The 15,420-nt window shown below is 45.1% G+C and overlaps 1 protein-coding gene across 7 annotated transcripts in view; it reads left to right on the top strand.

The window, feature by feature from the left end:
* The window catches only part of KIAA1217 (KIAA1217 ortholog), a 979,280-nt gene that overhangs the window by 867,917 nt on the left and 95,943 nt on the right, over window positions 1-15,420 (top strand). The gene's annotated exons all lie outside the window — the stretch shown is intronic.

Here is a 15,420-nt window from a genome sequence, read left to right as displayed (position 1 = left end):
GTATCCCTTAGTGCTGGGCCCTAAATAGGGAACAAGTGGGATGAAATCTTCATCAACCCCACTAAACACTAAAAAAAGACACAAGGAGGAAACACAGGGGGAAAATAACTACTTATCCACAGGTGACTCAGATAAAGGTTCAGCAAAGATTTCAGCAACGATACCACAGAGGAGTACAAGCCACCTGCTTGCAACCAGAGCTTAAAGGAACTGAATAATATTACCAGCACCAGTCCTAGGAAGGAAGAAGTATCTAAGCACAAAGAGCATTCTGATGGTCAGCGGCTGGGTGGAAGGCGAGCTCCTGCTGGGTCCAAAAGGGGGTGAGATGAATCCAGCAGGAAAGCTACTTATACCAATGAATACTGACAGCAGGAACAATGGAAAGTCAGGGAGCATTTTGCGCAGCCAAATGCTGTGACCGTCTATGGCCAGAAACCACATGACTGTCTATCACTGTGACAATCCCGTGACAATAACATCAATAAACACAACTCAATACTGAGCAAGAAAATACAAGATTTTTAAAAGGAACCCATCTTGAGATTCATTCTGCCCTTATCGGCAGCATTATTGGAGCAGCAGCATTTCAGCAAAAAACATATTGTGAAACGTTGTCCGAGGACCATGTGTCTCATCTCCTCTCTAAAGTCTCTCCTTATACACTCACCATCCCCGGACGGCTTTTCAAAATATGTTTTTGCTGAAATGCCGCAACATTTCAAAGTAAAACCTGCAATAACGCAGTCAATGTATCTGATTCCGGCTGCTCGTGGTTCGGGCAGCGTAACCTCAACAATGGTTCCTTCTGAGGGAGTTGTTCAGTAGATAAAATATATATTCTCAAAAGAGTTCAAGCTTTAAGATAAGGCTCAATGCTGACTCTCCCTGACCTTGGCAGCTCCCGTTTCGACACATTGGCTAGGTGGAATAATTTTTGTTGAGTTTTTGGAGCAGAAACTGAGCGGAATCTCAAATTTTTTGGGAGAATTTGAAGAGTTTCCAGTCTTATTTTTGATCCAAAAAAATCCTCAAAAAACCCAGTGTGCACATTCCATGGCCCAGGTTCTGCTGGTATCCGCTTCCTTGGCTCCTCTTAAAACAGCAGAAATGGCCGGTAATGCCTGCTCAACCAATCAGTTGCTGAGGTAGGACACTGTTATGACCAATAATTGGCTGAACTGGACCTTCTGGTGGACCAGGAACTAGAGACCAGCGGGGAACGCGTAAGTGCTAAAACGGGAGCTGTAGAAGGTAAATATTAATTTATACCAAGATGAGCAATTTAATTTTTTTAGCTTGAGAATCCCCTTTTAAAGTGAAATTTTCCTTAAAGCCACCTTGAGGAATATACAGTTAGGTCCAGAAATATTTGGACAGTGACACAAGTTTTGTTATTTTAGCTGTTTACAAAAACATGTTCAGAAATACAATTATATATATAATATGGGCTGAAAGTGCACACTCCCAGCTGCAATATGAGAGTTTTCACATCCAAATCGGAGAAAGGGTTTAGGAATCATAGCTCTGTAATGCATAGCCTCCTCTTTTTCAAGGGACCAAAAGTAATTGGACAAGGGACTCTAAGGGCTGCAATTAACTCTGAAGGCGTCTCCCTCATTAACCTGTAATCAATGAAGTAGTTAAAAGGTCTGGGGTTGATTACAGGTGTGTGGTTTTGCATTTGGAAGCTGTTGCTGTGACCAGACAACATGCGGTCTAAGGAACTCTCATTTGAGGTGAAGCAGAACATCCTGAGGCTGAAAAAAAAGAAAAAATCCATCAGAGAGATAGCAGACATGCTTGGAGTAGCAAAATCAACAGTTGGGTACATTCTGAGAAAAAAGGAATTGACTGGTGAGCTTGGGAACTCAAAAAGGCCTGGGCGTCCACGGATGACAACAGTGGTGGATGATCGCCGCATACTTTCTTTGGTGAAGAAGAACCCGTTCACAACATCAACTGAAGTCCAGAACACTCTCAGTGAAGTAGGTGTATCTGTCTCTAAGTCAACAGTAAAGAGAAGACTCCATGAAAGTAAATACAAAGGGTTCACATCTAGATGCAAACCATTCATCAATTCCAAAAATAGACAGGCCAGAGTTAAATTTGCTGAAAAACACCTCATGAAGCCAGCTCAGTTCTGGAAAAGTATTCTATGGACAGATGAGACAAAGATCAACCTGTACCAGAATGATGGGAAGAAAAAAGTTTGGAGAAGAAAGGGAACGGCACATGATCCAAGGCACACCACATCCTCTGTAAAACATGGTGGAGGCAACGTGATGGCATGGGCATGCATGTCTTTCAATGGCACTGGGTCACTTGTGTTTATTGATGACATAACAGCAGACAAGAGTAGCCGGATGAATTCTGAAGTGTACCGGGATATACTTTCAGCCCAGATTCAGCCAAATGCCGCAAAGTTGATCGGACGGCGCTTCATAGTACAGATGGACAATGACCTCAAGCATACAGCCAAAGCTACCCAGGAGTTCATGAGTGCAAAAAAGTGGAACATTCTGCAATGGCCAAGTCAATCACCAGATCTTAACCCAATTGAGCATGCATTTCACTTGCTCAAATCCAGACTTAAGACGGAAAGACCCACAAACAAGCAAGACCTGAAGGCTGCGGCTGTAAAGGCCTGGCAAAGCATTAAGAAGGAGGAAACCCAGCGTTTGGTGATGTCCATGGGTTCCAGACTTAAGGCAGTGATTGCCTCCAAAGGATTCGCAACAAAATATTGAAAATAAAATATTTTTTTTTGGGTTTGGTTTATTTGTCCAATTACTTTTGACCTCCTAAAATGTGGAGTGTTTGTAAAGAAATGTGTACAATTCCTACAATTTCTATCAGATATTTTTGTTCAAACCTTCAAATTAAACGTTACAATCTGCACTTGAATTCTGTTGTAGAGGTTTCATTTCAAATCCAATGTGGTGGCATGCAGAGCCCAACTCGCGAAAATTGTGTCACTGTCCAAATATTTCTGGACCTAACTGTATGTGCGCACTGCATAAATCAAGGGTCCATGCTCATCACCGGTGGTTTCTGTGCCCACCAGAACCAGCCGCAGCAACAAATAAATGTTTGCAAATCAAAAATAAAAGTCCGTGGAGCCTCTGTTAGGAGTCTCGACACAGAAAATAGCCAGATCCCTCTGGGAAGGACCTAGCCAAGGATGGCTCTTTTTAGGAGACCACCATAACCACCATATTAAGTGGCCCTTTTAGTCAATATCCAACTCTTTGACGAGTTTAAAGATATGACAAGGGAAATACCAAGGCCAGGTATCCATCCACAGACAGCTGTTTCGGGGTATTGCCCCTCATCAGTGTGGAGTAGGATTATGGCCAGGTGGGAGGGAGCAATGCCTAGTAGACCAGCAAGACAAAACAATCACTGATCTCGGGAGACCAGCCAGAGAAAACACTGCCGACAGCCAGCGAGGGCGCTCAACACAGTGAAATCCTAGGGGCAATGCACCTAGGATTTCACTGTGTTGTGCGCCTTTGATGGCTGCCGGCAGTGTTTTCTCTGGCTGGTCTCCCCGAGATCAGTGATTGTTTTATCTTACAAATAAATGTTTGGCGCTGTTTGGTAAACAAGGAAAGAATCTCTTTCTTCGGGTGATCGGCAGAGGTGCTGGGAGTCCAACGTTCACATGTGAATGTCCTGGCCTAAGGGTAGGCTACTAAACGTTCCGTAGTTCCGTCTTTGAAAGCTCTACTAAGCTTTCAGCTCCTCTAGTTTGCAGGTAAATACAGATCATCTGATGACTCTGATTTCCCGATCTATTTCAGATGCCAACTCCTTAAATTAAAGGTCTGTGTATATTTTTAAATGGGAGAAACAGGTGTGTGGCGCCCTGATACATCGTCCTGTATGTGGTGGAGAGTATTAGGTTCGGGGATATAGTAGTAAGTCATGAGCTGCATTACGTCATGTGTCCCGTCTGGTTTGGATGTATCGTCCTTCCAGCTCCAATTTACATGCTGTGCTAGAAAGATAAAGTAACCATGTAATTAAAGGGAACCAACCAGCAGGATTATCCCGTATAAAGTAAAGGCACTGCTATACTGACACTAGGATGGTGATTAAAATCAGACCTACAGTGTGCAGATAGGACCTTTGATTGCAGAATAAAATGTTCATAAAGGTCCAGAAATTGGTGAATTCTTGACGTCTGCAGCGCGGCGGGCCTTTGTGGATTGGGTCCTCGCTGTAAATTACTCCTCCGGCTTCCTCCTGGCTTTCCCCTTTTCGTTATTTAAATTCCGCGCTGTACCACCATTACAGCTATTGGCGGTGCGTGCGCATTGCTAGTGTAATAATGTATTCATTAAAATGCTGCTAGACTCTGTGTGACGCCCTGGCCAGGCCAGGTAGTCACAGATAGGGCCCCGCATTACACCTTTCCCTCACAGGTAACACACAGCCAAACATTAAACCCTAGTCACCACCTCAAGGCTTGATGGACACACCAGGGGGCGGAACCAGGCGGTTGGAATACGCCCACCGAGGAGTCTCAGACAGCCTGAGGCGGGAAAGTAGACAGTCAAGTTCAGACAGTCAAGTATTAGAGTTCAAGGAGAGTGGAGGTCAGGCCTGTGTCTGGGCTTGAGGAAAACTGACAGGTACCAGGGTGGGAGCCCTGGTACCTTTGGCTAGGAGGCAGACGGTGGTCTCCGTCTGCAGGAGCCGGGAAGACGGCTCGGTGGAACCGAGGTGGACCGGGACAGGTTAGTGGCCCGCCAGTACCGACCCGGGGAACCGACTCGGAAACCGGAGCACAAAGGGGGGTACTCAGACCCTGAAGCTAGGTTCAGAAGTGACTGGGGGCTAGCTAATTAACTGATTGCGGCCAGGACTGGAGGTCCTGTCCCACCCAAAGTCCCGACTGAAGGCAACAGCCCACCGAGGGGGATAATAGGCCACCGCCACGGCTCAGAGATCCCACGGGCCAGCGTCTGTGGGCAAAGGGCTCCTTAGGCAACCACAAGCCGGGAGCGGACTCCTGAAGTTGCAAGCACAGGTAGTCCACCATCTTACACAGGTGCAGGAGAAAGACAGAGACCACCAGCCGAGTGGGGGAACCGAACGCAGCCTGCTGCGGGCACCGACCACCATCATCTTAGTTTACCAGAGACTCGTGTGTTTCTTCCATAGTGAGTACCATCCCCCTGCACCATCACATACCCAACGGGTCCTGGGGCCACCATCCCTGCCCACGGAGGGGTTAACAACTTCCTGCGCAACATCTCCCCCGGGTGCCCCGTAACTGCAGCGGTGGTGTCCAATATCACCACATCCCATGGGTGGTGTCACGAACACCCGTATATTTACGTCCTACATCCACCATCCCATCACCCCCCTTTTTGGTTGAAGTGACCGCGAGACCCCCGGGTCCGAGCCACCCACAGAAGGACCGGATCCGAGCAGCTCGGCTGCTGAGAGCGGGACGGTACAGTCCGACCCATGCGCGTACCGTGATCTCCACTGCCATTTAATTGAAGTTCACTGTGAAGAAGACTATGAGCGGTATCTGCTCATGTGCAGATGGAAAAATAAATAAATTCTGCGCATGCGCCGATGCTGTTCATAGTCTTCTCCACAGTGTCTTCAATTAAATGGTGCCGGAGATTGCGGTATGCACATGCGCTGACTCCGGCGCCATTTTAATGAAGACACTATTATACTAGAAATGCGCATGTGCCGCCAACAGCAGTAATGGGGGCGCAGCGTAAAATTTAAATAACCATAAAGGGCAAGCCAGGAGGATGCCAAAGGAGGAATTTACACAGAGGACGCGCCCCACAGAGGCCCGCCCCACTGCACACATCAATCAAACAATGTACCAAGTCCTGGACCTTTATGAATGTGTTTTTTTTGTGCAATCAAAGATCCAATCTGAAAACTGAAGGTCTGATTTTAATCACCATCCTAGTGCCTGTATGGCAGTGCCTTTACTTTATATGGAAAAATCCTGGTGGTTGGTTCCCGAGTGACATCTAAGGAGGCTTTATAGTGATTATCTAGGTAGGAGAAGATTCTATTACTTTTTGTATATGGACACACTGATGGGTTCCCCTGCTCCCATTGACTGGCAGCAGCCAACTAGTGCGCTGAAATGAAGTATCCCTCTAATCTCTTGGGGTTCATGTCCAGCAATGAGCCCTCACTATGCATTTGAAATGACAACATGGCTTATGTGACTCCCCACCCCGTACACTGAGAACCGGTTTGGTTGGTTCACTGGCCTCTATTTACAGAGTAAACCAAGTCACGTCTGGATCTTAAGACCGTCATCATGTTACATCATCAGGGACTTCCATAAGCCTGGCTAGTGCTGCTTCTTACTAGGGATGTCTGAACCACTTATGTCATGTGCAGCATATTACTTTTTATATCTCTTGGCTGTCCCTCCATACTGCACAATGGTCACGAGTGTGTCGCGTCCTCAGGTTACTTCTTTGTATTGGAGTGGATTTACTTTCCTTTGATACTGAAGGTGTTAAGGACTTTTTCCCTGCTAGCTGAGATTCCGCTTATCCTTAACTACAACTACAGCTGCAGCATTTTGTCATCATGCCCTTCAGCTATATGTATCCACTCCTGGCTTTACTCCATGCTGGTGATAGATATTTTCTATAATGACCACAGTGAGGGAGATCGTCTCTGCATAACTGTGGTGTCGTTTCAGTTGCAGCTGCAAAGTTTCCTGCTGAATAAACCAAGGAATAATTTTTGTTGTGTCTTTCCCCACCCGTTTGTCTTACCTACTTTGTGTCATTTTATTGAAATAGTGGAAGTAGTGTCCCACTGGCCAACACCCCAGTCAGGGTAACTTTAGGGTCAGTGAGGGCCTAGTCACATGACGATGCATGAGGAAGAACCGGAGTGCAGGGATCAGCCACAGGTGAGTGTGAGGTTGTGACCCCCCCTCCCTATCGCCAGGGCCTTCCTTTAAATGTTCCCTAGTTTTCACTTTGTGTTGTGCCATACAAGAGGCGTTCCCACACCCTGGTGTTACACTGAGTCGCCATGTCGTAGGTCCTGAACATATATTAAATGTTAATTCATTATATAAAGTTTTTTGCTATCACATTGAATGTGTTATTTGATATCATGGGCATTATATTCAAGAGCACAAAGAACCGAGCAGATTGACTTTCCACTGTTCTTCTTCTCAGTATTCATGTGTATAGGTATCTTTCCTACTGGTGATATTTTTAGTTCCTTCAAGCCCTGGTTGCAAGCAGGTGGCTTGTACTCCTCTGTGGCATCGTTGCTGAAAACTCTGCTGAACGTCTACTTGAGTTATGTAATGATTAGCAGTTCATGTGTTTCCCTCTGTGTGTTCCCCTTGTGTCGTCTATAGTTTTTAGTGGGGTTGACAAAGAGCTGATCCCATCCATTCCCTATTTAGGGCCTCACACTAGGGATACCTAGGGTCAGGTGTCTGGCTCAGCGCATAGATGCAAAACCTATCTAGGGTGGTGAGGGACCCCAGGGACCAGCAGAAGGTTTGGTCAGGGGTCTCCATCTCCCCTTTCCCTAGACACAGGGTTTCCCTTACCTTTCACCGTGCGCTTGGTACTTTCCCATACCTAGCGTGACAACTATAGTGGCATGTGGCAGAATTTGTACTTTTTGCTTTATATGTAAAGAAAATCTCAAAATGAGTAAATCTAAAATTCAATAACTGCTTCTTATTCAATAGACACTTATGGCATATTACTGAGAGCCTAAATGCTGAGCCCCATCCTCCCTGCTCCACTCAACACGTGGATTTTCTATAAATATCTATGATGTTAAATCCCTATTAATAAAGTGTTGAGGAAAAAAAAAGAATATTCCTTCCTGTGCAAGACAAGGAAAGTGCTTCTTACCTTTGTTGTTGTGTTGCGTGTTCATATATTGTTTGTTTTCTCTTTAGTATATTGTGGTCACACTGTAAATATTGCCACTCACATGGCATTTGGCATTCAGGGTAATTAGCAGTTGTGAGATCAGCACATGCGGGGTACGCTGGCAGTGCCTATGGGTAAACATTGTCCCTCGGTGCTCGGGAGTGATCCCTCGGTGCTCGGGAGTGATCTGGAAATTTAAAGGGCTTGTCCCATCTTCCTGCCTGCAGTGGGCTATGCACTCCTGTTTGATTGACAGTTCGGACCAGTGGTATTGTTGACCTCCTGGCCCAAACTGAGCAGTCTCCGAAACTGAAGCTTGCAATATCGAGAACTAACAGTGAGGTCCAGTGATGGAGGCCAGCTTCAGAGCAGCGCTTACAAGCTCTACTGGAAAGAACTTGTAAGCACTGCACTTGTTCAATTGACTAAACAATAAAATGATAAATCCGTCTGTTGTTGAGTACCAAGTAAAGTGAAAATATTCTTTTTTATTGTTTGTTGTTTACAAGCACTTTAGATCATCATATTGAAGATATTGATCATCGTTTATTTCTTGTATTATTGTGGCCATAAACGACCGCTATCGCAGCTAACATGAATGCAGGAGGGGCACATGTTGCTCCTTTTCCACATAATACCTAGGCATGGGGGTTTTACCTAAATCCATGGATACCATTTGCCATTTTACTAATTGTATATATACCTTGGAGGAGTGCCACTTCCGCTACATGGCCCTGCTATCCATTTCAGGAGCCCAGCAGGAACATGTACACTTAGGTGCCATGTAAACCTTGTGCAAAACCCTAAAGGTCGTCTTCCTACCCCTTCCTTAAAGCTAGCCACCATTGAGATCTGCACCTGTCCACCCCATAGAATCCCCAATGATCAGCTGAGTATGAATTTTTCTTACAATGGCCCATACAGGGAGGATGCAGTGTTACATTTTAGCCTTTCAAATAAATGGCAGACCATGGCTATGTCTACGAGAATGGATACTACTGTGTTTCCACACCAATTAGACCTGGTCTTACACGATTTTTTGCTTTGAAAAATGTGCTAGGGCTTATTTTTGTGGTAGGGCTTATTTTGGGGGAAGTTGACCCCCATAACCTCCCAGGACAATCATACTTAGATTAGGATATCTGCGTCACTCCGTGTCGCTCCCAGCAGTATGCTTGCGGTAGAATGCATTGATGCGTTCCATTGCAGGTCCTTGATGCGTTCCACTGCAGGACCTCGATGCGTTCCACTGCAAGTCCTCGAAGCGTTCCACTGCAGGACATCGATGCGTTCCACCGCAGGCCCTCAATGCATTCCACCGCAGGTCCTCAATGCATTCCACTGCAGGTCCTCGATGCGTTCCACTGCAGGACATCGATGCGTTCCACTGCAAGTCCTCGATGCGTTCCACTGCAAGTCCTCGATGCGTTCCACTACAGGACATCAATGCGTTCCACTGCAAGTCCTCGATGCATTCCACTGCAAGTCCTCGATGCGTTCCACTGCAGGTCCCCGATGCGTTCCACTGCAGGTCCTCGATGCGTTCCACCGCAGGTCCTCGAATTCCACCACATCCTGGTCGGGGTCTGGTGAGTATGATTGTGGGGTCTGTCTTCTCTCTTTTGGGGGTGTCTGCTTTCTTTAATGAAGATCTTTAAGTTTTTTAGCTGCATGGACACTTCATTCTTGAACTGCAACTAGGGCTTATTTTCAGGGTAGGGCTTATATTTAAGCCTTACTCAAAAAAGTCCAAAAATTCCTGCTGGGGTTTATTTTCGGAGAAACATGGTATTACTAAGAGGCTGCCCACTCTGGTACTCGATGCGTTCCACTGCAGGTCCTCGATTTGTTCCACTGCAGGTCCTCGATGCATTCCACTACAGGTCCTGGATGCATTCCACTACAGGTCCTGGATGCATTCCACTGCAGGTCCTGGATGCATTCCACTGCAGGTCCTGGATGCGTTCAACTGCAGGTCCTCGATGCGTTCAACTGCATGCCCTCGATGCGTTCCACTGCACGTCCTCGATGCGTTCAACTGCATGCCCTCGATGCGTTCCACCGCAGGTCCTCGATGTGTTCCACTGCAGGTCCTCAAATTCCACCACATCCCGGTCGGGGTCTGGTGAGTATGATTGTGGGGTCTGTCTTCTCTCTTTTGGGGGTGTCTGCTTTCTTTAATGAAGATCTTTAAGTTTTTTAGCTGCATGGACACTTCATTCTTGAACTGCAACTAGGGCTTATTTTCAGGGTAGGGCTTATATTTAAGCCTTACTCAAAAATGGCGAACAATTCCTGCTGGGGTTTATTTTCAGAGAAACATGGTATTACTAAGAGGCTGCCCACTCTGGCTTATATGCGGAGAATTGCCTGTCTGACATCTCTTCCATCTCTCTGACAGGGTAAAGGTGCAGCAGTTGACTACAGTAAAAAAGGGTCTAGTTTTTTTTATAAACAGCGCCACCTTTGTGCATGGACTGTGCCTGGTATTGCAGCTTTGCCTAACTTTGCTAATTCCAGGCACAAGTACTTTTTTTGCACAAAAACTCTGACCATTATACTTTCTTAGACGAGGTGCTCTGTAATCACAATGGATAGGGCCGTGACCTTTGTCATATCCCCCAATCACAGATATAATACAATGTAGAGATCGTTAGGTCCTAATTCTCCTATTCTTATAAGTAATGTTCTATGGGAGAGCGCTCTCATGGTAAATTTCCCATCTCCTGCGAATACCATTATCATTACTTTGTATCTGCTAAGTAGGAGACCAGTCGTCTCTGAATGTTCTGCACCGGCAGCTTTGTTGGTCGTTTATAAATGTTAAGGTCATTTCCTCAAACTCGTGGTGAATTGTAAAGATGTCATCCCGACTTAAAAGGCAAAAGCTGTCAAAATCATTGCTACAGTATGCGGCGGTATGACAGACGGGGCTAGACAGGAGAACAGATATAGATTACATAATGAAAACACCAAGACGGAGCTGGAGGAACGGGACGGAACAAACCCAAGAGCAGAGCTGATCAATATGCATCAATAGCTGCTTATGAATACGTCCGTCAGGTGCAGAGTCCATACCATGTATACCACCATACGTGAGGGAAAGCCAATATATGAAATTGGAAATCCATTAGTGAGTTAATTACATGGCACAGATGAAAAACACAAGTTCTGGTGCCCCCCCCCTCCCCCCATCTCATTCTCATTTCAACCTTAATGGAGACCTAATCCTTGTGTAAGTTCCTCTAAAATTGAGAAGATAAACTTGGAATGGGTCCATCTCCATAGGGGTCCCAGAGAGGTCACATGGGCTTCCATTATATTAGTTTTGGGGTTTGTTCAGAACAGTAGACAATATTTTCTGAGGTTCCCATCATAGGGGGAACTCAAAATGTTACAGTGGTGCTTCTAAAAAAGAGTTGGGAGATGAGAACAAAGTGCCGTAAAGCTGGACCTGGAAAGGAATGTTAGAATCATAGAATGGTAGGGTTAGAAGGGACCTCAAGGGCCATCGGGTCCAACCCCCTGCGAGTGCAGGTTTTCCTAAATCATCCCAGCTATATGTTTATCCAGTTTCCACTTGACGATTTCCATTGATGGAGAGATCACCACCTCCCGTGGTCGCCTGTTCCACTCTCTGACTGCCCTCATTGTCAGAAATTTTTTCCTAATTTAGCAATGGGAAGACCCACCCCCATTTCATGTAGCGAGGAGAAGACTTTCCCCCACTTCATGTAGCGAGGAGAAGACTTTCAGCCACTTCATGTAGCGAGGAGAAGACTTTCAGCCACTTCATGTAGCGAGGAGAAGACTTTCCCCCACTTCATGTAGCGAGGAGAAGACTTTCCCCCACTTCATGTAGCGAGGAGAAGACTTTCAGCCACTTCATGTAACGAGGAGAAGACTTTCCCCCACTTCATGTAGCGAGGAGAAGACTTTCCCCCACTTCATGTAGCGAGGAGAAGACTTTCAGCCACTTCATGTAGCAATGGGAAGACCTGCCGCCACTTCATGTAGCAATGGGAAGACCTGCCGCCACTTCATGTAGCAATGGGAAGACCTGCCGCCACTTCATGTAGCAATGGGAAGACCTGCCGCCACTTCATGTAGCAATGGGAAGACCTGCCGCCACTTCATGTAGCAATGGGAAGACCTGCCGCCACTTCATGTAGCAATGGGAAGACCTGCCGCCACTTCATGTAGCAATGGGAAGACCTGCCGCCACTTCATGTAGCGAGGGGAAGACTCATCCCCACTTCATGTAGCAAAGGGAAGACCTGCCCCCACTTCATGTAGCGAGGGGAAGACTCATCCCCACTTCATGTAGCAATGGGAAGACCTGCTGCCACTTCATGTAGCAATGGGAAGACTCATCCCCACTTCATGTAGTAAAGGGAAGACTTGTCCCCTACTTCATGTAGCGATGGAAACACTTGCCCCCAGTTCATGTAGCAAGGAGACTTGCCCCCTCTTCATGTCGCGATGGGAAGACCTGCCCCCACTTCATGTAGCAAAGGGAAGACTTGCCCCCACTTCATGTAGCGATGGAAACACTTGCCCCCACTTCATGTAGCGATGGAAACACTTGCCCCCACTTCATGTAGCGATGGAAACACTTGCCCCCACTTCATGTAGCGATGGAAACACTTGCCCCCACTTCATGTAGCGATGGAAACACTTGCCCCCACTTCATGTAGCGATGGAAACACTTGCCCCCTCTTCATGTAGCGATGGAAACACTTGCCCCCACTTCATGTAGCGATGGAAACACTTGCCCCCTCTTCATGTAGCGATGGAAACACTTGCCCCCACTTCATGTAGCGATGGAAACACTTGCCCCCTCTTCATGTAGCGATGGGAAGTCCTGCCCCCACTTCATGTAGCAATGGAAACACTTGCCCCCTCTTCATGTAGCGATGGAAACACTTGCCCCCTCTTCATGTAGTGAGAGAAGACTTGCCCCCTCTTCATGTAGCGATGGGAAGTCCTTCACTCTCTTCATGTAGCGATGGGAAGGCCTATCCCCACTTCATGTAGCGATGGGAAGGCCTATCCCCACTTCCTGTAGTGAGGGGAAGACCCTAACCCTAACCCTGTCTGCACTTCATGTATCATCATTTTTAAATATTTTCTATAAATATGTAATTTTGTCACTTGATCTAAATTCCATTGTTCTCCTCCATCTGGCATTCCTTTTCTCTTGTTCTGCTCCTTTGTTCCTGAGTTATGGCCCTCTCTTGCCAGCGTAAAAACCTATTTTTATTTTTTTATCCAACTGGGCGCAGTAGTCAAGAAGACACCGATAGAGAAGAGCAGATGACCACGCCCAGTTGGTTGAAAATTCTAGATTTACATATAGGGAAGAAAGGGTCATGTCTCATGAACAGGGCAGAAAAACAACGCCGGATTAAGAATGGACAAATTTACATCAGGAAATACATGATCTATACATGACAAGTGGCAGGTGGTCGTGCAGTGGAGTGCTGAGCGGATCGCCAGATCTCACACTATGGCGCTCGTGTCGTCTCTGCACAGGGTCCACACATTTCAGTGATGCAGCCGGATGACCATTTTTGAGCGTCTCCTTCCCTCCGTCACATACCATGTATCTGGGTCCGGCTGTGTGATAATAATGCGGATTGTCGGCTCCGGCTTCATCCTGCGGTGACTTTTCCCTTTGCTCTCATCATCCCAGTATCACAACAACGCATTTCGCTCAGAGGCAAAAGTTTCTACAGCAAAATGCCAGAGCGGCTTCCACTTGACTGTGTTTGTTTTTTTTTTTTTTCTGGACATCTTATAAAAAATATCAATATATTTCACAGACACATTGAAAAACCATAATAAACCATTCTGATTATAAGTGATCCATGTGGATTTGCACAGGACTGCAAGTATGTTCAGAGCATATAATGAATCTTCATCATAATGTGGTCAGTGTGGATTTGCACAGGACTGCAAGTATATTGACTGCATATAATAAGTCTCCATCATAATGTGATCTGTGTGGATTTACATAGGACTGCAAGTATAATGACTGCATATATTGAATCTTTATCATGACGTGATCTATGTTAATTTGCATAGGACTGCAAGCATACATATCTATTTTTTGTAAAAGCTTGTTACATAAAGATAATGCAATGTTTTGACAGTGGATCTACATAGGACTACAGATATCTTTTATAGAATGAATATTCATCGCAATGTGGTCTATGTGGGTTTGCATAGGACTGCAAGCATACATATATTTTTGCGGTAAAGCCTTGTTACATAAACATAATGCAATATTTTGCCAGTGGATCTACATAGGACTGCAGGTATCTTTTTATAAAATGAATATTCATCACAATGTGATCTATGTGGATTTGCATAGGACTGCAAGCATACATATATTTTTGGGGTAAAGCCTTCTTACATAAAGATGATGCAATATTTTGCCAGTGGATCCACATAGGACTGCAGGTATCTTTTATAGAATGAATATTCAATTCAATGTGATCTATGTGGATTTGCATAGGACTGCAAGCATACATACATGTTTTGGGTAAAGCCTCGTTACGTAAAGATAATGCAATATTTTGCCAGTGAATCTACATAGGACTGCAGGTATCTTTTATAGAATGAATATTCATCGCATTGTGGTCTATGTGGATTTGCATAGGACTGCAAGCATGTATATATTTTTGGGGTAAAGCCTTGTTACATAAAGATAATGCAATATTTTGCCAGTGGATCTACATAGGACTGCAGGTATCTTTTATAGAATGAATATTCAATTCAATGTGGTCTATGTGGATTTGCATAGGACTGCAAGCATACATACATGTTTTGGGTAAAGCCTCGTTACGTAAAGATAATGCAATATTTTGCCAGTGAATCTACATAGGACTGCAGGTATCTTTTATAGAATGAATATTCATCGCAATGTGGTCTATGTGAATTTGCATAGGACTGCAAGCATGCATATATTTTTGGGGTAAAGCCTTGTTACATAAAGATAATGCAATATTTTGCCAGTGGATCTACATAGGACTGCAGGTATCTTTTATAAAATGAATATTCATCGCAATGTGGTCTATGTGGATTTGCATAGGACTGCAAGCATGCATATATTTTTGGGGTAAAGCCTTGTTACATAAAGATAATGCAATATTTTGCCAGTGGATACATAGGACTGCAGGTATCTTTTTATAGAATGAATATTCATCACAATGTGGTCTATGTGGATTTGCATAGGACTGCAAGCATACATATATTTTTGGGGTAAAGCCTTGTTACACAAAGATAATGCAATATTTTGCTAGTGGATCTACATAGGACTGCAGGTATCTTTTATAGAATGAATATTCAATTCAATGTGGTCTATGTGGATTTGCATAGGACTGCAAGCATACATACATGTTTTGGGTAAAGCCTTGTTACATAAAGATAATGCAATATTTTGCCAGTGGATCTACATAGGACTGCAGGTATCTTTTATAGAATGAATATTCAATTCAAT

This window comes from Anomaloglossus baeobatrachus, chromosome 6 (assembly GCF_048569485.1).
Source record: "Anomaloglossus baeobatrachus isolate aAnoBae1 chromosome 6, aAnoBae1.hap1, whole genome shotgun sequence".
NCBI lineage: Eukaryota > Metazoa > Chordata > Amphibia > Anura > Aromobatidae > Anomaloglossus > Anomaloglossus baeobatrachus.
The sequence above is the reverse complement of the archived record's forward strand: the minus strand, read 5'-3'. Positions and strand labels throughout refer to the sequence as shown.